Source organism: Protopterus annectens, chromosome 5.part0 (genome assembly GCF_019279795.1).
Source record: "Protopterus annectens isolate FY-2018-M chromosome 5.part0, PAN1.0, whole genome shotgun sequence".
Classification (NCBI taxonomy): Eukaryota; Metazoa; Chordata; order Ceratodontiformes; family Protopteridae; genus Protopterus; species Protopterus annectens.
This window is the reverse complement of record NC_056735.1, coordinates 1,701,302,141-1,701,325,711: the sequence shown is the minus strand read 5'-3', so window position 1 is coordinate 1,701,325,711 and position 23,571 is coordinate 1,701,302,141. Positions and strand designations below refer to the sequence as shown.

General features: G+C 37.7%; 1 protein-coding gene across 2 annotated transcripts in view; it reads left to right on the top strand.

Annotated features, from left to right (window-relative positions):
• The window catches only part of TBX15 (T-box transcription factor 15), a 718,941-nt gene that overhangs the window by 592,116 nt on the left and 103,254 nt on the right, over window positions 1-23,571 (top strand). The window lies entirely within an intron of this gene.

Sequence of the window (23,571 nt, the reverse complement as noted above, 5' to 3'; positions counted from 1 at the left end):
TGGTTGTTTGATATTAATAACACCCAGCCTGCAGTCACTGGCAAACTTAATTAGCCATAGGTCTGGGTCTATGGTTTGGAGGTTGGAGAAGTATATGCCAACAGGAACTGGTCCCGGCACTGAGCTCTGGAGTACAAAACAAGTTACCCTTTTGCTTTCTGAGGAGGAGCCTTCTACCTTAGCAATGTGGGTTTTGTCTTTCAGCCAGTTTGCTGTCCACCTAATCATGTAGGGGATTAAGATTTAGGACTCTTAAAATATTTATAATTCCAGTATTGGGGGGGGGGTGTTGTCAAGCATCTTGGCTAGATCCAGATAGACTGTACTGACAGAATGACTACTATCTATTGCTTTTGTAACCTTCTCAAAGTAGTTTAGTAAATTTAACAGACATGGTCTGCAAACTGCTTGTGGGTTAAGCTGGATGAGATTTTTGATATAGTTTATAAAATCAGATATTATACATTCCATAGTCTTGCAGATTAGACTAGCCAGGCTAATGGGTCTATAGCTTCCAGAGTCTATGATAGGATCACCCTGAAGGGGCATCACAACAGCTGCTATCCATGCTTCCAGAATGAAGGAGAGAGCATTATCAACACAGGTACCAACATCAAACAAGCTGAAGAGGAGGCCCAGCGCGACATGTTTAACGCTTTTTATTAGGCATTTCGGTAAATTATTAATTCCTAAAAAAAGTAGTATTTTGGTATAAAAGATAACAGTTAGGACATGTTTCTATATGATATTAGTAAGTGTGATAGATTCAGGGATTTGCATAGTTTTGATGACTGTTGCCAAGGTGAAGATGGCACTGAATTACTTCTGCTAGTTTTTGGCTGTATCTTTAGGGTGGTGCTATTTTGGATCAATTCAGTAAGTTGCTGGGTGTTACTTCTTACTGTCTTGATGTAACTGAAGAAGGATTTTAAAGTTATCATTTGCTTCAAATTTAATTTACAGTCTGTGTTTGCTAGTTCTTGTCTGCTTGATGAAAGCTTTCAGTTCCTTGCTAATGCTATTTTTTTTAACACAGTTGTTGATACTCGGTGATTTAGATTTGTTATAGAATTTCAGAAGTTTTTTTTTTCTCTTTTGTTATGGAGCTTATTAATAATGGTGTATAGCCATGGTAGTTTTTTTTTAAATTTCCCATTATATTTGGTTACCATAGGGACAGCTAAATCTAAATTCTTAGGCGGAAATAGAACTCCCTTGCATAAGTAGCAGTTAAGGCTGCATCAGGACTGATGATATTATAAGTAAATTTTAAGAGTTCATAGAATTTCAGCAGCTTTTTTTTCAAAACTTTAAATTCAAATTTGCTGTTTTAAGGGGTGGTTAAGAGTTTAAAGGAAAAAGTGACAAGCCTGTGGTCAGATATAACAAGGGAAGAGGATACTAAAGGAGTGTAGTACATTTTGGCCTATGTTGATTAGGGCAAAGTCTAGACTCTAGAATGTCCCGCTCTGAGTTGGCTGGTTTACTATTTGTTCTAGGGAATTTCCATTTTGTAGGTTTAGGAACCTCTGGGTATACCCATCTTCAGAGATGTAGGTGCACCCACCAGTTCACTGAAGCATAATTGAGATCATTATTATAAAAAAGTTTTTCATTGTGGGTAGATTGAAGAGTACATTTAGGAATCTTTTATTTTCTGGGGACATGGAAGGTGTCCAATAATAGGCTATAAAATTATAATTTGCTTTGTTCTTGGTAAGTTGAAATTTTATGAGTGCAGTTTGTGGGTCTGTGGAAATCTGCCCAGAGGTTATGTGCTCTCTGACAAATATGGAAATGCCACCACAACTTCCCATAGACCCGAATGCATGGTACACATAAAAAAGCCAGGTATGGAGGGAGTGATAGCAACACAGCAATGAAACCAGCCAAGTTTTAGTTACAACATATATATGGATAAGTTCAAGTTGCAGGACAGTCTCAAGATCCAGGACAATTGTATTAAGGCTTCAGGCATTGAGATGAGTTACCCCGAGGTAGTCAGATTTGACATTCTAATTAGTTGTATTTTCCCTGTTATGCTGGAATGTCCATCTGCCAGGCTGTGTCTGGAAATGGCCCTATGGGGGCAGCTAAGGCTTTAGCTAGTACACAAAAGCCATGGAGATGGCACAGGCCATCTTTTGTAAAGTAAGGTGGACTGTTGGCCATCTCATCCCAAGATGACACATAATGGATCCCCCTATAGCCAGTTATATTTTCTTTGTATTTATGTTCATTATTTATACATTTGGAATTTTATTCAGGATCAGTCTTGGCTGCATGTGACACATTCAAAGTGAGATCCAACATGTCTCTCTGCATTTCCCTCACAGCACCTCAAGTCATTCACACCTACATGGGCTATTACAAGGTCATAGTCTTATTTGCCTGGTGTGACAGACTGTATAGCCCAACATCTCAGATCCTAGCACTGGAGAGACGACTGACTGTAACCCTATCCCTGTCCAGTTCGGTAAGTATGTATTCAGTGTGCCTGACAACTCAGTCACCTATTACTAGGACATTTTTATTTGTAGTCATGAAATTAGTAGTAGTAGATAAGCTACTTGTTCTAGTTTTTTACATGTGTGGAGGATGAAACAGTATTTGTAGATTTCTGCTGTGGCTTTATCATTCCATTTCAAGGAGTCTTGAAGAAAGAGAGAGAGAGAGAGAGCAAGAGAGATTCTTTTGACTCCCTCAGAATATTTCCGTTTGCTATGTTCATGTCTAGGTGTGGGTAGCAGTGTATGGTGCTCATGGGCCAGCTTGTTTGGTGAGAGGATAGCTCCAGTTATATAGATACTTACACTTCTCACAGACAGAAACATTTGTATCATGTTATAGTTCATTGCATGTCAGCATATGACAGTTTCTGCACTGCCTAGGAATACTAAGTGGTATGAGGCTGGGAACCAAAGGGATACAAACAGATTTGTTTTCTGTGTTGGCCAGATAGTTCATCTTATAAAACTTATCTATAAACAGGCAGTTATCAGCCTGCTCGAAGTGTAACTAGCTATTTACACTGACAGTAAGTCTTTTGGAATTGGGCAGAGGTGTACACTGGTGATAAGATCACACAGTAGCAAAGGAACTGTCATTATTCATAGATCCTTCACTGATGGTTATTTTCAGAAAGTTGTGTATAGTCCTAGGAGGAGTACGGAACAATTAAGGGAAAGGAATCACAATTGCTGCCTTATTTTTTATATTCTTTTTATTTATTTTCAGATCTAAGCTTTCCTCTCTCATGTTCAACTTCCTTGCCCTTACACATTTTCTAGCTGCAGTTTAATAACTGGCTTGCAATCAAGAACTCTCCTTTCTTACTCATATGTCTGAACATTCCAAGCCATAGCAGAGAATGTTAAAAATCATACAAGACCAACAAGATGTAGAAAAAAAGCACTTGGAGAACAGCAACAAATCCACGTTCTATTATGAAAGTAGAATGTCCACAAAGTTGTAATAGCAAACCAGTCCACACTTTATTGAAAAAGTAGAATGTCCACAAAGTTGTTAACCTAGGTTTCGTCCACACATCAGGACTTCATCAGAAGAATTAAAAACGCACATAAATTCCTCTTTTGATATATATATATATATATATATATATATATATATATATATATATATACATACATATATATATATATATATATATATATATATATATATATATATATATATACATATATATATATATATAAATATCCACCCAGTTCAACAATTAATTTCCCTCCAAATTATTTAAAGCAACATGACCATATTCCCTCAAAACCTGCTAAAATGCATTCAGCATATTATTTGTGCAAGTAAAATTATTTATAAAATACTATAAATATTTTGTTTTTATATATATATAAAATTCATGATAATGTCATCTCATTTGTCACATACATATAAAAATTACAATTGCAAAATAATGAATATGGCAACCCAAATTGGCATACTAATCTAAACTAATCCAGTGTTAACTTGACCACCTACCTTCCCAATATATTTTTTAACTTCAGTATAGGGGCAATGCTAACACTGTCATTAATTCCCGGATAGTTTTGGGTATCCAGCCTAAGTTACCATTTGAGTTCACATAAATCTAAATGGACATCTAGTACCTTACCCTGAATATCATTTTTAATTTGTTGAATTACATAAAATTGAAAGTAATGTTCTGGATATTCAGCAATATGCCTGGCAAGGGCATTGGTAGATTTAAGATGCCTAATGTCCAAGATGTGTTCATTAATTCTGTCCCTAAAGTGTCTGGAAGTTTTTCTCAGATAAAACGCAGGGCATGCCTCACATTTAGCTAAATTCACAGCTTTTTGAGTATAACAATTATAATGCTCCATTAAAGGGATAAAATAGTTGTTCACGTTGATGTTTTTGCCCATCTCCATAATGTATTTGCATGTGCTGCATCTCCCACATTTAAAATTACCCACCATTCTCCCACCATGAAATGGCTGTTGATAGGTCCCCTTCTCCAGAATCTCTTTAAAGGATTTATCCTTCCGAAACACAAACCTGGGAACACCACCCATCTTACTTTCTACATTCTTGTCTAACTGTAAGATGCCCCAGTTTTTCTTTATTATCCACTTAAGCCAATCTGAATCCTGATTGTAAATAGTGATGAATGATAAACCTTCACCTTTGTTTTTTAATTCTACTTTGTCAGTTTTAACTGCCAATTGATTAGAAACTTGCCCAGCACCCACTATCAGGATCGCTCTGTACATACCGTTATTCCTTTTCCGAATGATTTCTTCCCTGACATCCATACATAGGGTCTCTGGATATCCCCTTCTTTTAAACATTGTAATCATAAATCCAATTCTGTAAGGAACTCCTGATGGTTACTGACTATCCTGGCCGCCCTCACCATCTGACCCTTAACAATGGACCTTTTCCGATGGTGAGGGTGCCAGCTATTGTAATCCAAATATGAAATGGAGAAGGTTATTTTTCTATAGATGCTAGATTTCAAACATTTCAATTCCCTATCTATTGTCAATTTGATATCTAAATATGTTATAATTTCTGCACTGTACTGATAAGTAAATTTTAGGAAATCCACTGTGCTATTAATGTAAAAATGCCTTCAACTGTTCACAATTTCCTTCCCAAATGATAAAAATATCATCCAGGAAATGAGTGTATTGTTTAATGTACTTGTTGTAGGCATCTTGAAATACATATTCCTGTTCCCAAAAAGACATTATGTAATTGGCATAAATGGGGGCACAAGCTGCCCCCATCGCTACACCAGTAACTTGTTTATAAAAATGCCCTTCGAAATACAAGAAATTATTGTATAGCACTTCCTCCATCAGAGTAATGAATACATTCACTTGATCTTGATCATACAGGCCCATTTTTATCAATTGACACTCTAACCAACTTAATCCTGTTTCATGTGGAATAACTGAAAATAGATTACAAACATCAATTGTAACTAACATGGTATTATCGGTAATAGTTATTATGTTTAATTTTCCAAAAAAATTCCAAGAATCTTTAGTAATATATCCAAAGGTACCTAGACCTTTTTGCATATAATGATCCAAATATTAACTCATGAAGCATGTCTTGCTTCGTTTACCATCCACAATAGGCCTTAATTTAACGTCATCTAGGCCTTTGTGCAATTTGGGAATCCCAAATATCCTACTCACCACTGGATTGGGATTCCTAAAAAAGTCACATTCTATTTCGGTTAATTGCTCCTGAAAAAGCATGTCTTCAATCATTAAATTAAGCTTCATATATGCCACATTAATTTCATTAATACTGCTTTCCTCTTAATTATCCTCCATTGACATACTCATCATAGCATCTACATAGTCATTTTTGTCAACCACCACAGCACCGTTACCTTTACCAGGTCTCATTGTAAGCACCCATTTGTTATCAGCTAACTCACTGGATATTGATCTATCCACATTCTGGGTGGATTGGTTGCTGTTCTCCAGGTGCTTTTTTCCTAAATCTTGTTGGTTCGGTTCTAATTTGATCTTGTGCATTTTTTTTGCATGGAGAACATGGATTCCACCACCGATATTATGGAACTTTTGCAGCAGATAAACCAGCAGTTATTGGAGCATACTGCTCAAATTAAATCTTTAGATGACAAACAGCAGCAAACTGGCCAAATTAACCAACCATCTGGAAGTTTGTGGGTTCCGCTTACCCAACCCACCCTGAATGTGGATAGATCAATATCCAGTGGCAACAATGTAACTATAAATACTGTTAATAGTACAAATAATGGGTCTAAGACCCTTGAGGGTAAAACAGTGGCCAACTATACAGAACGATGGAAGTGTAATAAATTCAGTTTCCAAGCTGGTAATGAGGTAAATAAAAAAGGCAAAAACCTTGGCAATATATCTCTTTCCAAAAGATTAAAATCATTTGAAGTCAAATTATCTAATTTGAAGAAAATACAATTAGAAAATACATACCTTCTTAGAAACATAGAGTTGGGGCAGGTGCCAAAGGGACTGCGAATGTGGCAGTATCCAAATGGAGTGGATAATAATACAGATATGCTTAATGACATGCATATACTGTTTGACAACACAGGTATTGCCCTAATGGAGATCCTGGTCAAATACAATGACATATAAATTGAGCAATACATAACAGATCTTGAAAAGGAGAACGAGTATATAGTCAATGACTTGTTATTTGACCAGTACGTAACTAACTATGGTAATGTTTTGGACAATGCAGAAAACAGCTGTAAGGCCAGTTTTTCAAGGAAGCTGAACAAAATGAAAAGAGATATGATGGAATATGTGGCCGAGAGTGTTTATCCACTTTCCAGAGGTAACCAAGGTTACCGAGGCAACCAGGGGAGTTTGGGCAATGAGGAAGCAGATTGTGATGATGAAATGGCTTCGGGGGAAGAAAATTTAAATTATGGTCGACAGACATCAGACCCTTTAGATGAGGGACCCAGGCGGTCAGAGAGGCTGTGCAGCAAAGGGCAAGATGCCTACAAATCAACAAGAGAAGGAGAAAGACAGTATGTGCCGCAGGGAGCGCGATACAAAGTTTGGAATTATTCAAAGAAGATATACAATGGGTATTCAACGAGGTGATGACAATAGAACCTACACACAGTTCCCCTCAAGTAAGTAATGTTTTTCAGTTTCATGCAGGTCAGCCAACTGGGTTCTATAAAATTGTATGTAAGGACAGGCTTGATGAGTTAGCAAGCTTGAACATTAAAGATGCTTACAATAAAAGCTTGTACAACACGGCCGTTAGTACGCTTTTGAGGGGAACTAAGTGTGCGGTGGTGGATACATCAACTGACATTAATACTTGTGTGAATTGGACAAAAAATAAATCTGACTGTAATCTTGAAACAATTAATCAATGGGTTATTAATGAGACCTCTCCTTGATCTCTCTCTTTTAAAACCCTACAACTCTCTTTCTGCGCACTGAGCAGCATCGGGCAGCGCCACCTAAACAGGTTTAAACTATTCCAGGCTCCACAAAGTCTGCTCTTCACTTTTTCCCTTAGAACTGTTCAAACTCTCAAAGTACTCACTCTATTCTCTTTCTAAAGCCCTGCACTTGCTCAGCTCTTATAAGGAAACACTAACTAACTAAAGCACTACACCCTCCTTGACTTCTCATAAGTATTAGGCTCCCGACTGGTCCTTTCTGATCAAGTGAAAAATCAGTTCCCTTCCCTAATCTGATCAGTAAAGAAACAGTTCCCTATACTAATCTGGTATGTCCAAGGGTCAGTTTCAAGGTTACTCTCCAGTCCAGCTGGTGAATCTGGGAATTTTGAGGCAATGTTACAATTGCCTTATGTACACAGACAACCCTCTCCTCCTTCCAACAAACTCTAATACATGTGAGAGATGCAGTTACACAGCCAAACTGGAGGCAGAGATCTCTCAACCCAAGACTGGCACAGTCAGTTAGGAGGAAAAGGTAACCACTCACACCACAAATCCAGCCTCACACAGACCTATTGCATCTGCATACCCAACACATAAACACACAAAATCATACTCGGAGGCTCTAAATAAAAATCTGCCTAAACAGCTAAGACCTCCTAAGCAGATATACAAGCAACAGCCACCCCTCAACAATACCCACAAATCACATATCTCACAAAATCAGTGTGCCTCACAGTCACAGCCCTTAAGGCCAAACAACACACCAAGTACACTTGTTATAGGGGACTCTATTGTCTGGCACACTGACGTCCCGCTCACCAGACTGAACAAGGAGAAGGTCATTGTAAGCTGCCTGTCGGGTGCCAGGATCTGCCACATAACGCAAGCACTCAGGTCACTCCAAAGCAAGTACAAGTATGACTCCGTCATTTTCCATGCTGGTGTGAATGACCTGAGACGTACCTCTCTGGACTACATGAAAAGAGACATAGAGGAGCTCTTTGACCATGTAGCCCAGGCTGGTATGACCCTGACCTTGAGTAGCATCTTGCCCTCACTAAGAATGATGCCACAGTATAAAGACAAAATGATCAGTTTCAACAATTGGCTAAAGTATTGGTGTCATTCAAAGGGGATCCAGTGTCTGTCAGCCTGGAATGACATGCTCGACAAGCCATGTTGCTTCGCTAGGGACAGCTTGCACCTGTCACCCTTAGGCTTTTGTATACTGGCCAAGGCTCTTGCCACCCCCATAGTGCCTTTTTTAAGCAAGGCTCAAAGGACAAACCCACCTCCATAGACAACCCAAGGATAAAAAAAACTAAGGGTAATGCTACTCAATGCCAGAAGTCTAAACCTCAAGATGCACGCACTCGAGGCTCTCCTCAGTATGGAGAAAATCAATGTCTGTGCAGTAACCGAAACCTGGTTCAAGGCTCCTGAGAGTACCCCAGCACTACCAGGTTATAACTCATACCATGCATTTCGGCCCCAAAACTCGGACCGAAGCACAAAAGGAGGTGGAGTATCTATATTCATCAAAGATACCTACATCTCCAGGTTAGTGGCACTGCACGAAGCATCGGAAACCGTCCATGTGCAACTAACAGCGGGCAAAACTGCCTTTCAGTTTGTAGCCTGCTACAGAACACCCTCCCTATTACAGGAACCCCACTTGGCATTCCTGAGAACACTGGAGAATATGAAGGTCTCTCCAAACACTATGTTATTGGGTGACTTCAACTACCCAAACATTGACTGGGAAAACTACTCAAGCCCAAACACCCTCACCCAACGGTTCCTTGAATTTATAAACTCTAACATGATGGAACCACTGGTCACCACTCCCACAAGAGGGAACAACATATTGGACCTGGTCATCACCAACATGGGGACTCTATGTTCCACACCAGAGGTAAACCCCTCATTGGTAAGATCAGACCATAAACAAATTTCCCTGGACATCCATATCCCGTCCCCACCCCCAGCCAAGGAAATCACTGTAAAGAATTTCTCAAAAGCCAACTTTGCACTTCTCAAGACTGAGGTGGAATCCTTCAAAGCCCCCGGGCCACAGGATAATACAGCCCAATCCGCAGAATCCTTTACAAATGCATTCTATGAGCACCTGCAGGAATGCATGGATCATGCTATCCCAAATAAAACCAAGACTCACTCCTCCAAAAACAGGAGACTGGTCTGGTGGACCCGGCTATAAATAAGCTATACAACAGAAGGAGGAAGCTACTACATGACAGAGCAAAATCCCAAAAAGGGAAGGCATCTCTGATCAGTATTAGCAAGAAACTTCGATCCCTCATAAAATCATCAAAGGCCAGTTTCGAAAGAAAAATTGTCCTAGACACTAAAGATAATCACAAGGCCTTCTTTAGTTATGTCAGGAAAACGGGTGGAAACTCCCAGATATGCTCTGAATTGTTGCATAACGGTACAAAATATACTGAACCTACAGGCATAGCCAATATCCTGGCAGACAGATTCAGTGCAAACTCCCCCCCCCTTCCCCCACAAAGGAGCAAATGCCTATCCCAACTGAATGTAACCTCCCCTGACATCACAGATGCACAGGTGAAAGCTGCCCTCTCCAAAGCAAAAAACACAGCATCTATGGGACTGGACGGTGTCCCAGGCTGTGTCTTACATGAGCTCCAAGAAGAACTGAACCCTCACATTAACTCATTGTTCAAACTTAGCCTTACTACAGGATATGTAACCAAAGAATGGCGTACAGCTACAGTGGTCCCACTCCACAAAGGTGGTGCCACAATGGACCCCGGGAACTATCGTCCCATAAGCCTGACTAGTCTGGCCTGTAAAGCTATGGAGCGTATTATCATGGAACTCATAAACAAAGACATTGGGAGCCTCCAGACACTGGACCCTACCCAATTCGGCTTTGTTAAGGGTAGATCTTGCCTCTTAAACCTAGTTGATTTTCTTTGAAACAGTTACCAAAGCCATAGATGAGGGCAAGGTAGTCCACACAGCCTACCTGGACCTCACAAAAGCCTTCGACACAATACCCCACTAGGGCATCATAAATAAGCTTACCAGCTTAAATATCAACCCCTATATCACAAGATGGGTTGCAAACTGGCTCAGAGATAGAACCCACATGGTCAGAATCGCAGGTGCCATGTCCGAATCCAAACCAGTTACAAGTGGCATCCCACAGGGCTCAGTTCTGGGACATCTCTTGTTCGGTATATACTTTTCTGAGGTTCAGGCTAACACGGGGGGATTATGGCTGACAAAGTTCGCAGATGACTGCAAACTAGGGGCCATAATTGAATCTCCAGCTGACACAAGCATCCTCCAAAAGGGTCTCACAGAGATGGATGCTTGGTGCCAGAGCCACGGCCTCAAGCTAAATGCTAAAAAGTGCATAGTCATCCCCTTTGGGAAAAACAAGGTGCCTACAAATTACCACATAGGTGGCAATCCATTAAGTACGGAAGAAGTAATTAGAGATTTGGGGACCAACGTAGATAGTAATCTCTCCTTTGATAATCATGTTGCCAAAGTGGTTAGAAAGACCTTCTATATAGCCCACCTTATCATGAAAGGATTCACATCTAGATCAAGAGAGGTCATTGTGCCCCTCTACTCGTCACTCATCAGGCCCATAATTGAATACGATGCCCCTTTTGGGATGTACCTTACCCGACACCTGCAGCAACTGGAGAAACCCCAAAAGTATCTCACCAAGAGGATCATGGGCTACAAACAGATGTCCTATGCAGCTCAACTAAAGTAACTCCAGCTCTACTCAGTTGCTTACCGCCTACTCAGAGGCGATCTATGCCTGACGTACAAAGCCATTTCAAACATAGAATTAATGGGCATGCTCCACCTCAAAAAATCCAAGTCCCTTAGAGCTACACGCTCCAGGGACCTAAACCTCAGCACAAAAATAAATAGGACATGCTGGAGGGACAGATTCATTTCCCAGAGGCTCCCCTCACTCTGGAATAGAATCCCAATTCATGTTAGACATAGCCCCTCGCTGACCCTCTTCAAGCGAAATCTGGACGCGTGGATGGGAAATCGCAAATTCACCCCTGGGATCTCTTCTGTGTCCCTGCTAGACAGAGGCACAGTAAACTAATCTTAAAAGGGTACCTTCTGTGACCTACTTTACAGAGGCACAGTAGGCTAATCTAATAGGGAGGCAGAAGCCAAATACACTCTGGCTAGGCTTATAAATGCCCTAGGGCAGATAGCCTAGTATCTACCTATGAACCTATGAATTTAGAACCCAGTGTGTGTGTAACGTTTGAGCGCTTAAATGTAATGAATTCATTGGTTATTGAAAGAAGCAGTAATTGTGTGTTAAATAATTACTCAAACAGCTCTATCATTTCAAATTAAAGTTTACTGGAGTTAAGTGTTTACTCGATAACCAAAATGTTTGAAGGGGGAAGTGAATGTTTGCAGAATGATGTGATTTTGTCCAGTATTGATTCAAATTAAAATGGGGGTGGGGGCATTCAGTTAGACGAAGGAGCAGAGCCTTTATTATTAAACAGTACAGTGTATTTAACAACCACTGGGGTTGAAACGGGAAATGATTGCTTGGGTAACGACGCAATTTTGTCAAATATGTATTTAAATAAAAATACGGGAGTAGAGTTTTTACAGGCACAAAGTATGGTAGAACAGCCAAGTGTTTTACTTTTTGGGGGGACAGGGCCAGCATCTGAGGGCATGATTAATGATTAAAGTGTGACATCAAATGAGATTTCCGAAGAAATTCAAGAAATTTTCAGTTTGAATGTTTTGAGAAATCCAGAAATAATTACTAACACCTTTGGTGACTACAAAGTATATAATTATTCAAAGATGAAATTGGATGATGGGCAGGCAAATTTATTATCAAAAGGTTTTACATTTGTGCCATGTAGAAAGGGGACACTATCAACAATGCTAATTGATTTGAAACTATTTGTATGCAAAATGAACATTAGGATGTGGTTTCCTAACAAAGGGATCAATTATGAACTAAGTGGTTTGGTCAAACCTAGTAAATTTAATCCTCCAACCAATCAAATAGTTGGTCTATTTGAAAAAAACTTGTGAGTTAGACATAAGGGAACATTTTAAGAAATCAAAAAATAATGGGTATACCAATTTGGCCCCAAACGAATACAAGTTATTAAGTGAGTTGGCTGATAACAAAGGGGTGCGTATAATGAGACCTGATAAAGGTAACGGTGCTGTGGTGGTCGACAAAAATGACTATGTAGATGCTATGATGAGTATGTCAATGGAGGATAATTATGATGAAAGCAGTATTAATGAAATTAATGTGGCATATATGAAGCTTAATTTAATGATTGAAGACATGCTTTTTCAGGGGCAATTAAGTGAAATAGAATATGACTTTTTGAGGAATCCCAATCCAGTGGTGAGTAGGATATTTGGGATTCCCAAATTGCACAAAGGCCTAGATGACATTAAATTAAGGCCTATTGTGGATGGTAAACGAAGGAAAACATGCTTCATGAGTAAATATGTTGATCATTATATGCAAAAAGGTCTAGGTACCTTTGGATATATTACTAAAGATTCTTGGAATTTTTTAGGAAAATTAAACATAATAACTATTACCGATAATACCATGTTAGTTACAATTGATGTTTGTAATCTATTTTCGGTTATTCCACATGAAATGGGATTAAGTTGGTTAGAGTGTCAATTGATAAAAACGGGTCTGTACGATCAAGATCAAGTGAATGTATTCATTAATCTGATGGAAGCAGTGAACTCAAATGGCAAATTAGGCTGGATGCCCAAAACTATCCGGGAATTAATGACAGTGTTAGCATTGCCTCTTACTGAAGTTAAAGAACTATATACTGGGAAGGTAAGTGGTCAAGCTAACACTGATTAGTTTAGGTTAGTATGACAGTTTTGGTTGCCATATTCATAATTTTACAATTATAATTTTATATGTATGTGACAAATGAAATGATATTATTATGAATTATATATATATATATATATATATATATATATATATATATATATAAATATTTGTAGTATTTTATAAATAACTTTACTTACACAAATAATATGTTGAATGCATTTTAGCAGGTTTTGAGGGAATATGGTCATGTTGCTTTAAATAATTTGGCAGGAAATTAATTGTTGAACTGGGTGGATATATATAAAATGAGGAATTTATGTGAGTTTTTAATTGATGAAGTCCTGATGTGTGGATGAAACCTAGGTTAACAACTCTGTGGACATTCTACTTTTACAATAAAGCGTGGACTGGTTTGCTGTTACAACTCTGTGGACATTCTACTTTTACAATAAAGCGTGGACTGGTTTGCTGTTACAACTCTGTGGACATTCTACTTTTACAATAAAGCGTGGACTGGTTTGCTGTTACAACTTTGTGGACATTCTACTTTCATAATAGAATGTTAAAAATCATAACAGAAGTCTCAGAGGTGGAGCATTCATTTTTTGCACCCTTCGCCCTCACCCTTGCTATGCTACTGCTGTGGAAATTACAAAGATGGAAGCTTTACTTTCTTTGTCGGTAGGGCACGAGCGAGCCCAGTGTGTACTGTCGTCCTCACTGTCTAATGGACAAAAGCATTTCATATAGTCCTCACCTTCTCTATCCATTTAGTAGCTGGCAGATGTACTCTGTACTTACAATGTCTGGGTTGGAGCAGTTTACTACATATGATCAGCCATTTTTCCTACCCCACCTTATGAGACTATGCTCCAGTGGTTCCTGTAAGCCAACACTACCACCTCTCTGTCCAGCAGTTGCTTGTCAGACAACTAAGCCTGTAGAAGCTCTTCCATCTGTCATAGGCAAGCCATCCTTGACTGCTAATTTCCACGCTACTCTCATTTGCTTTCTTAGTACATAGGCTTGCTAATCAATCCAGAGATGGCCAAGATACAGTCAGGGCTATATCCTTTTCTATCAAGAAACTGGATACAACTCCTTACCTCTTGATATGAAAATCAAATATACATGCATTCTCTAAATGTATTTGCTAAAAGAAGATTTTTTTTAACAGCATATGCTTCCAACATAATTCATAAGGACAACAGGACAAATAACAGAAAGAAAACCTTTAACAGAGATACAGATTCATTATTGGTTAATAAAACAAAATTGGGCTATTTCATAGAAGAATGAAAATAAATAGAGATAAACACTGGTATTAGCATGAGCCATTCCAATTAGTTTCAGATATGTAAAGGAAATTATGAGTGTAAAGTCAATAGTTTTGCATACAGTGAAATATTCTTAGTTGTAAGACTGGAATACAGCTGAACATGCTTTTGGACGTAGAACAGGAAGTTTTTGTTTTAAACATATGGCTAATTTCTTTACTGACTTGTTTTGGTTTTATGTTGGTACTGTTTAATAAGATGGTAATATTCACCTAACATAAGAATGAGTTTACCTATTTTCATATTTTTATGACTTTTTTTATCGAAATAGTAATTTAACCAATAGAGCTTTTTTCTCACTTTGATGGTAAGTTTGTGTCCTTGGTGGTAGAAAGTAATAGTCTTTTTATAAACTGGAAAGTAGATAATTAAATAATTGCTTCATTGCCGAAAAAAAAACAGTTAAAGGTCTCCTGTCAGCAAGTGCAAGACACCAAATTGCGAGTCCGAAATGCTTGAAAAATAAACTAGGATTCAAACAAAATTAGAACTATGAACAATTTGCAGGTGGATTTACCCCCTTGCACCCCTGACATGGGAACTGTACCCCCACATTCTTGTTACTTATATAAACTAATTATAAAATTCCTGTACCTCAGAGAGGATGAATACTTCAAGGTGCTACAGCCTTGGACTTAGAACTTATTCTTCCACATTTCGTCACGGAGTCCATTATTTCACAGATTGCAGTCAAGGCTCGTAGGATTTCACTAAGCACCTAATTTGATAAAGAGATGTGCTCCCAAGTGAGAGTTTTAATGTCCTGGTATCTGCCAAAATATATTGACATTCATTTTATATATGGATATTCACCATCTAGGAGTATAAAAGTACTGGTATCTATAACGTTGTGTTGTCGCCTCACAGTAAGACGCTGTCCGGTTCGATTCTCAGCTAGAGCGTCTTCTGCGTGATGACATGCGCGAATGGGCATACCTTCATTGAAGATTGTGCATCAGGGCTGGTAACTCGGCATGTAAAAATCAACTGCCAATCATTAGCGGACCGGAGTTCCGCTGTGGCAACCCCTAACCGGGAAAAGCCGAAAGACCCAACAAAAAATGTATAATGACAACTGGCAAATCTATGGCGAGGTTTAGTGACTTTAGATAAAGGGGAATTCTATTTTTATTACACTCTGTTAAACTACTATACAGATTTTCTTCTCATTTTCCATATTATATAGCAGTGTCTTTCTCTGTTAGCTGCCTTACAACTTAAAGTAATCAAAGGTTTGTTAAGACACTAAATGGATCGAGCATCCAGCACTGTGGTTTTATTGTTCATCCTGATTATGATCTGAAGAATATCATTAAGAAAAGGTGAAAATGCATGTGTATGTAGTATTTAATAAGCTGAAAATCAGGTCGACAAAAGTTTTGTTAATAAAGATAAAGTTATAGATTCTTAGAGTTTGCTCTTAGAACTTTAATTCTTTTACATTCCAAAGTCTGTGCTCAGTAGCTAATGATGTGAACATGTGCCTAGAACTAGACAAAATAAATAATTTCTTTGCCCTGTAGATATTTCTTTGCTGAATGTAATAATATTGCATAGTTAATTGACTGGATTAGTGTAGGTACATGTTAAGTGGAGCAGCATTTTCATTGTTTGTGGTTATCAATGGGGGAGGGTTATGGAGGTCATAGTAAACATCATTTTACCTTCTGTTTTCAACTTCTGTTTTTAGAGTGCTGTATGGTTACAGTTTATTCGGCACCAAAGAGTTTTAGATTATGTATTAAGAAAATATTCACTTTAATCAGAGAGATAAAGACCCCTTTAGGCTTAAGACTTACTAGTTTGTTTGAAGGTACTCTTGCAGACTTACCTCTTAGCATTAACTTTAAAGAAGTAATTATTTAGTATAGGTGAAGTAACTGTGGTAGTTAAAAAGTGATCAGAATATAGCATATTTGACCTTATATTCATTTGCTTACTGGTAGCATTGTTCCCTGGGGGATTCTAAGATTGTGATCATTCCATCTTTTGACTAGATGCTTGGTCCGCTAAGTAACTGCTCCACAGTGGATATTACATTTCCTATGGGTTAGATTAAATTTGAACATTCAAATATTTAAAGTTGCTTTTATCCCATTTAGATTGTTACCACATGCTGTATTATTTTGAGGGAGAACGTTTAATGACAGCATGTGATGATTTGTCTGTAGTAATCTTGTACCCTGACAAACTGCCAAGTTCTATTGCATTGTATAAGATATAATATGTGAAATCAAATGATGTGGTGTTATATGTAATTCTGTAAATCATATGCAAACTGTCATTTTTTATATAATACCCTTGGTTGCTGATTGCCTGATTGCCTCAGTAAGGGCTTATTAGTCAGAGATGCGGAAAATTGGGCATCACTCAACATACTTTTGTCTAAACAGAACGATTATGTCAGTTCTCTGATATTTTAACCTTGACTTTGGATTGTTCATGTATGTTGCAAATTGACTCTGTTGAGATTATGATTGCTAAACTGAGCTAATCATTGATTAAGGTTCTGTTGAATCCTAGAAAAAAGTGCAGTCTCTAGTTTTTTATGTCTTTGATATTTTTATATTATCTTGTGTTTGTTTTTCTTACATTAATTCATACTGGCCAGTTGAAATCGTTTGTAATCTGCATGTAGAAGTTAAATGGATCATTAAGAGTAGGTATGGTCTTTCTCTTTTATTTAAGTCATAAATTAACACTTTTTCTAGACTTTGGTGATTATTTAGTCAGTGTGTCATTCAGCACTTCAAAAAAGTACATTTAGTTCTGAGAGGTGAAAGCATGTTTTTGATTGCACTCCGTCAGTTACTGAGGCCTTCTCTTTATGTCAGATGTTTGCATCCTTTTTAATATTTTGTGATGAGACTGCATATACAACAATTATATGACTGTAATTTAATTGTTGGGAACAGAACGGTATGTAAAAATGTAATATTGTCAAAATAACAGTATAGACTTTTTGAAGCCATATGAAGGTGAATAATGGTTAGCAAAAGTACTTAAAGGTGCTGAGGATCTTTAGATGTCACTAATTCCGAACAATGACAACAGACTGACACATACATATGTTGTCACTGAGCCTTGTAGGGATTCTTTACATGACAGTTCTTAGAAACAGATGTTTACATTAAACAGCATTTATAAAATGCTTATGTTTCTTTGGCCTACACTTAATTTCTATGCTAATACACCTGATGTAATTTGTTACATCTCTCTCACGTATACCAGTGATAACACTGGAAAGGCACAGCCTGCAATTTGGAGAGGTGCTCAATTCCAGACCTGTGGCTGCTGTTAGTATCAGTACAGGGCTATTTGATAATATCAGTTCAGAAAATATTTTTCTTATTGTGGATAGAGGCAGATTATGGTCAAATGGGGCCCTAGGAAAAGTACTGGATCAGAGCCCCTCCACCCCTGCAGCCATCCTAGTGATCCCATTATTTGGGTATCTGTGCACAGTTACTGTAAACACTGTTTAATCCTGTCAGTGTACATACTATTTTATTATTTACTTCCATGATTATTACAGATATTTGATCTTATTTTAAAACTTTTATTTCAAGCACTGATAACCGTTTGCTATACAAACCAGCACAGACTTACAATGAAAACAGACATAGCATGAGCCACAGTAAACTCCTCTGGACTTGAAACTCACATTCATTGAAACTGCATTGGAACCCACATTCATAGAAAATGCTTCTGGCCAGTGGCAGATTAACTGTACCTTTGGGCTGTTTTCAAACCATGGGTCCCCTGCAGACATTTTAAGAACCATACATAAATGCATGTATTTTTTTAATTCACCTTCCATATTGTATCAAATTATATTCTTTGTTTAATACAGAGTGTTAGACTGTGTTTTTAATTTGTAGTTTTTAACATTTTTCCAATAAACATTGAAGCAAAACATATAAACCAATAATGCCAAAACTAACCCATTTCAGAATATTTCAACCATAAAGGCAACTTTGACTGTTGTCATTATAATTTGCAAGCATCAGTTAATATACATAATCTCTGCTGACGTAAAACTGTAACTAATGAAGAGTTTGCTGCTGGTAAACAACTTTGCATTTTGGTGCTGCATCTACAATTTAGTGTATACTGCCCTTGAAGAATAAACTGCCTGTAGTACAGTAAACAAGGTGTGTGTTAACAGTCAATCTACCTGATGTTGGAAGAGAACTAATAGCCTTCTGCATCAAAAGCAAGTATGCTACCTGTTGTGCTACTGATACTGAACAGTATGAAACTTTGCATTTGACACTGTAATCCTCAGTGACTTACAAAAGAATAAAAAAAATTAAATTAAATTAAATTAAATTAAAGGAGTCCTGGCAGTTGGTGCGGAGGTTTAAGCCACTTGGTTGTCAATAATTAAGATCAGGTTTGACTCTCTGCAGAGTCACTTAACTACATAGTGCTGCAAACTGGGTCATCTCACACACACACACACACACACACACACACACACACACACACACACACACACACACACACACACACACACACACACACACACACACACACACACACACACACACACACACACACCTCTGTTCCTGTTCATTTACTACAAATGATCTATCTACGCACTGCAGCTTGTCTGCTCTCACTCCTTTGGCTACACAAAATAATCTGCTCTGCTGGGACTTTGACTTGGCTTAGTCCACAAATTCTTGCTCTGCTGGGGCTTACTTAAGCTCTGTCTGACTCCTCTGATCATGGCTTGGCTACAAAGTAAAATGCTCTGCTGGATGGGTAATAATACTTGGCTGCCATGCCATGCGGGTAATAATACTTTGCTTCCTTGATCACTTTAACTTTGCTGATCTGCCGTACAGGTAATATAATACTTAAAATAATACTTAAAATCTCCACTGGTTTCTAACAGGGCTTGTATTATGCAAGTCTGTCTAACTCTGTCTTTATCTTTTGTAAGGTACTAGTACTAGTTGGTTTTATTTGCATACCAGAACGGTTTATTTTTTACTTCCATATGGAAAAGGTTTACTTTTTCATTTACAAGTTCTGTGGGCCCCTCAGCCAAAATGGGGGCCATACCCAGTCAACATGGGCCCTAGGCAACTGCCTAGGTCGCCAAGTACTTGATCCGACTTTGACTGTAAATACTTTTCAATGTTCACCACAACTTATTTTCCATTTCCACCTCAAATTACTTCTGATGTTAAAACATTTTTCTTTCGTCTGTTTGCCTTTATCAAACTTTGCTTATGTTATTTTTCTCCTGGACTGCCCACTACAATGCTGAACAGGGATACCCACTTTATGAGGTAACCCTCCCGTTGTCCCTGGTTATAAATAAATCTTTGTTTAGATATCTTCATTTGTATCTTTCTGTAGTATAAGTTTCAGTTATATCTTGCATTCTATGAAGTTCCACATTATCTAAATATATTGGGATGTGCCAGAGAAGATGCAATTCTCCAGGCAATGACATTGTCTGTATTATGTCTGACATATAGTAAATCAATTTGTTATCCTTCTCAACTATAGCGAGCATCATCTACTCTCTTGGAGCCTTATTCTACGTCTCTCTGCTTTTACTTTGATAGTAAAACTATCACAGGAATCCCAAACTTAGGAATATCTTCTAAAATTTAATATTATATTGTAGAGAATGAATTTATCTTATCTGTTAGTTAATATGTATGTCAAAGTCTCTTCTACGGAAATTGTATGTCAAAAGTCTGTCCTTAAAACTATGTTTTGTAAAAAAATTGTTCTTTTGGAGCTTTTCTCCCCGGTCCTCCACTGAAAATGGACTTGTAATCCAGTTGGACTCTCCCAGTCAATAAATGTAAAATAAAATAAATACATAACTAAATAAATATCAATTTGGTCATTCAGAGCATTTCTTCTCTACTCACCTGCACTAAACATGTTCTTAATTCTGGCCTTGAAACAAGCTGTATTATGAGTAATGGTCTCTAATATGTGACTAACGACCATCCACAAGTACAATGGAAGTTCAGTCTCCTTTATGGTGCCTCACTTGTCTTTTCCTCTACCAATCCACACTGAAAAAAAAATTACGGGATTGATGATGAGACCCGATGCTTTTGCAAAATCCTGAAATATTGCAAGCACCTTGGACAAGATTTCATCAATGTTGTCTGCCATAAGAGTATAAACATTAGTGCAAAGTCTGAACCAAACTCTTCTCCTATCTCGCCTATCTATCCTGGGACCCCTACTGTTTGGCATCTACTACTCAGAGATTCATGCAAAGAAAAAAGGCCTTTGGCTGACCAAGTTTGTGGATGACTGTAAGTTCGGTGGTGTCATTGACTCCCCAAATTATGTTAACATACTACAAGAGGGTCTCACAGCAACAAATTACTGGTGCCAAAGTCATGGCCTTAAGTTAAATGCAAAAAAATGTATTATCATACCATTCAGCAAAAACTTGGCCCCTACTGATTACCACATTAATGGCAAACCCCTCAGCACACATCCTGTGGGGAGAGACCTAGGCACTCAGGTAGACAACAATCTCACATTCGACCATCATGTAGCAGCAGTGGTCAAAAAAGCCTTTTACTTGGATCATCTCATAAGTAAAGGGATTGCATCCAGAAAAAAGGATGTTATTACCTGTCCGTACTCCTCCCTCATTAGGCCAATAAATGAGTATAACGCCCTGTTTGGCATGTACCTTTCCAAACACCTGCACCAATTGAAAAGGCCACAGAAATACCTCACAAAGAGAATCCATGGCCTCCAAACACCTGTCCTATTTGGACAGACTCAAATCACTATCACTCTACTTGGTATCGTACAGATTGCTCAGAGGTGACCTGTGTTTCACCTACAAGGCAATCTCAGACCCTGTCCCACTAGAGATTCTTCATACCCATAATTCTAACTCCTGCATTACCCACTTGAAAAGCTTAAATCTAATATGCAACATCAACAAAACCTGTTGGAAAGACAGGTTTGTCTCCTAGAAGCTGGCATTAAATATAGTATCAAACATAGCATTAAATACCCCTTTTTACATTATGAGATTTTTTAGTCTTAAGAGATATATCACACACATCCTACACAGTAGTCTTAAATATATACTATATATGTCTTTTATACATACACTTTTTACACATATATTTTCTTTTTACATATATATTTTTCACATATATATTTACTTATATACATCTTATATATGTACATTTAGATCTCTATATATTTCATGCGTTTACAAGAATTTTAACCCTTTGTCACTCGAGATATACTTTTCTTTCAAAACAATAGATAGTACATATTTTTATGTTTAATAATGATTCTGATTTCAGCGTTTGACTTCCACTGATAATCATTTATAAGATTCCTTAAAAGACTGAGTATATTTTGAATCTATTCAAACTTCATGGAGGTCCTTATGCACTAATACATATATATATATATTTTTTATATTTCGTTAGCATACTCTATTATTATCATTTTTAGTTTCACCTTTTTTAATAAGGTTGATATTGTATTTATCGATTTGAGTTTCATGAATAGGCATTTTTAACAATAGTCAAGTTTATTGTGACATAACTTGTTCCTGTTCTTTTAATTGTATAATTGATGCTTTATTGGATAATTGGTTTTAATTGAGCACTTTCAGTGTATATAAGTACGGAGTTTTTATGTAGTAAGTAGATCTGAAGAAGCGTACAGTCTTGTACGCGAAAGCGCTCATCTCTTTTGGCCTGAATAAAGAAGATTTTTCGTAGCATCGTGGTGGTCGTTACTCTGGTGTTTACCTTCTACATTCCTTTTTTACTACAGAGAAGACCTTTGGGAGTTCAGCTGAGATTGTGTTTATCAGAAGCTGGCATGTCTCTGGAACAGACTTCCCATACATGTCAAACAGAGTACCTCACTGACTGTTTTCAAGTGCAGCCTTGATGAGTGTATGGGAAACTACAGATTTGTCCCAGGGGTTCCACCTGTGTCCCTCATTGACAAGGGCAACAAGTGCTGACTGAGGTTTCTTTTTTGGTAATAAACTCTTGGCTAGGCTTGTAAGGGCCCCGGGGCCATTAGTCTAGTAACCTCCTATGATTCTATGATCCTGTACATTAAATATAACCAATTTATCATCTCTATGATAAACTCCTCTATGACTAGTGGACGTAGGCTTAGAGAGACAGGGTAGCCCTATCTGGTACTCCCCCCACAATTATTCCTTTACCAAAACTGCTTCTATTTATTATAATCTCAAAAGTAGTTTTTTTTATACAATAATTTGATCCAATCTAGATATTTTCTATCAAATTTTGGTACAACAGTACTTGGAATAGAAAATCTTGATTAACTGTATCAAAAGTCTTCTGGATATCAAATAACACTACCCACACAGTGTACAGTCTGTCCTGGTTTTCACACATAAAACATGCCAGGTCCAGCAGATATCTATGGCCTGCCTAGCTTTCATAATGTCACATTGTCCAAAGAAATTAATTTTATATATATATATATATATATATATATATATATATATATAAAGCATTAGACTAGGATTTTTAGAATGAACCTTTCTAGCCTGAGTTTAAAAAGGAGATGATCTAAAATATGTAGGTGTACTTGTCTTACTCTTGTTTTTTAATTATTTTTTTGTAAGAGAAGTTGTTCCTTTAGTAGCATGTTATTCTATGTCAGTCAAAGTCACAATCAGTGTACCCCCCACACACAAACACACACATATTTGTAGAATTCTGTCTGAAAGCCAGCTGGGCCAGATGCCTTTCCTCCATATGTTTAATAGCATTTCTTACATTTTCTTGAGATACCCACCGATTAAGGTTTGTACATTATTGTTCTGTAATATATCCTTCCTTTCTTAGATGTTTCTGCTGCAAATTATTATTTACATATTAAGTCCTGAGCAG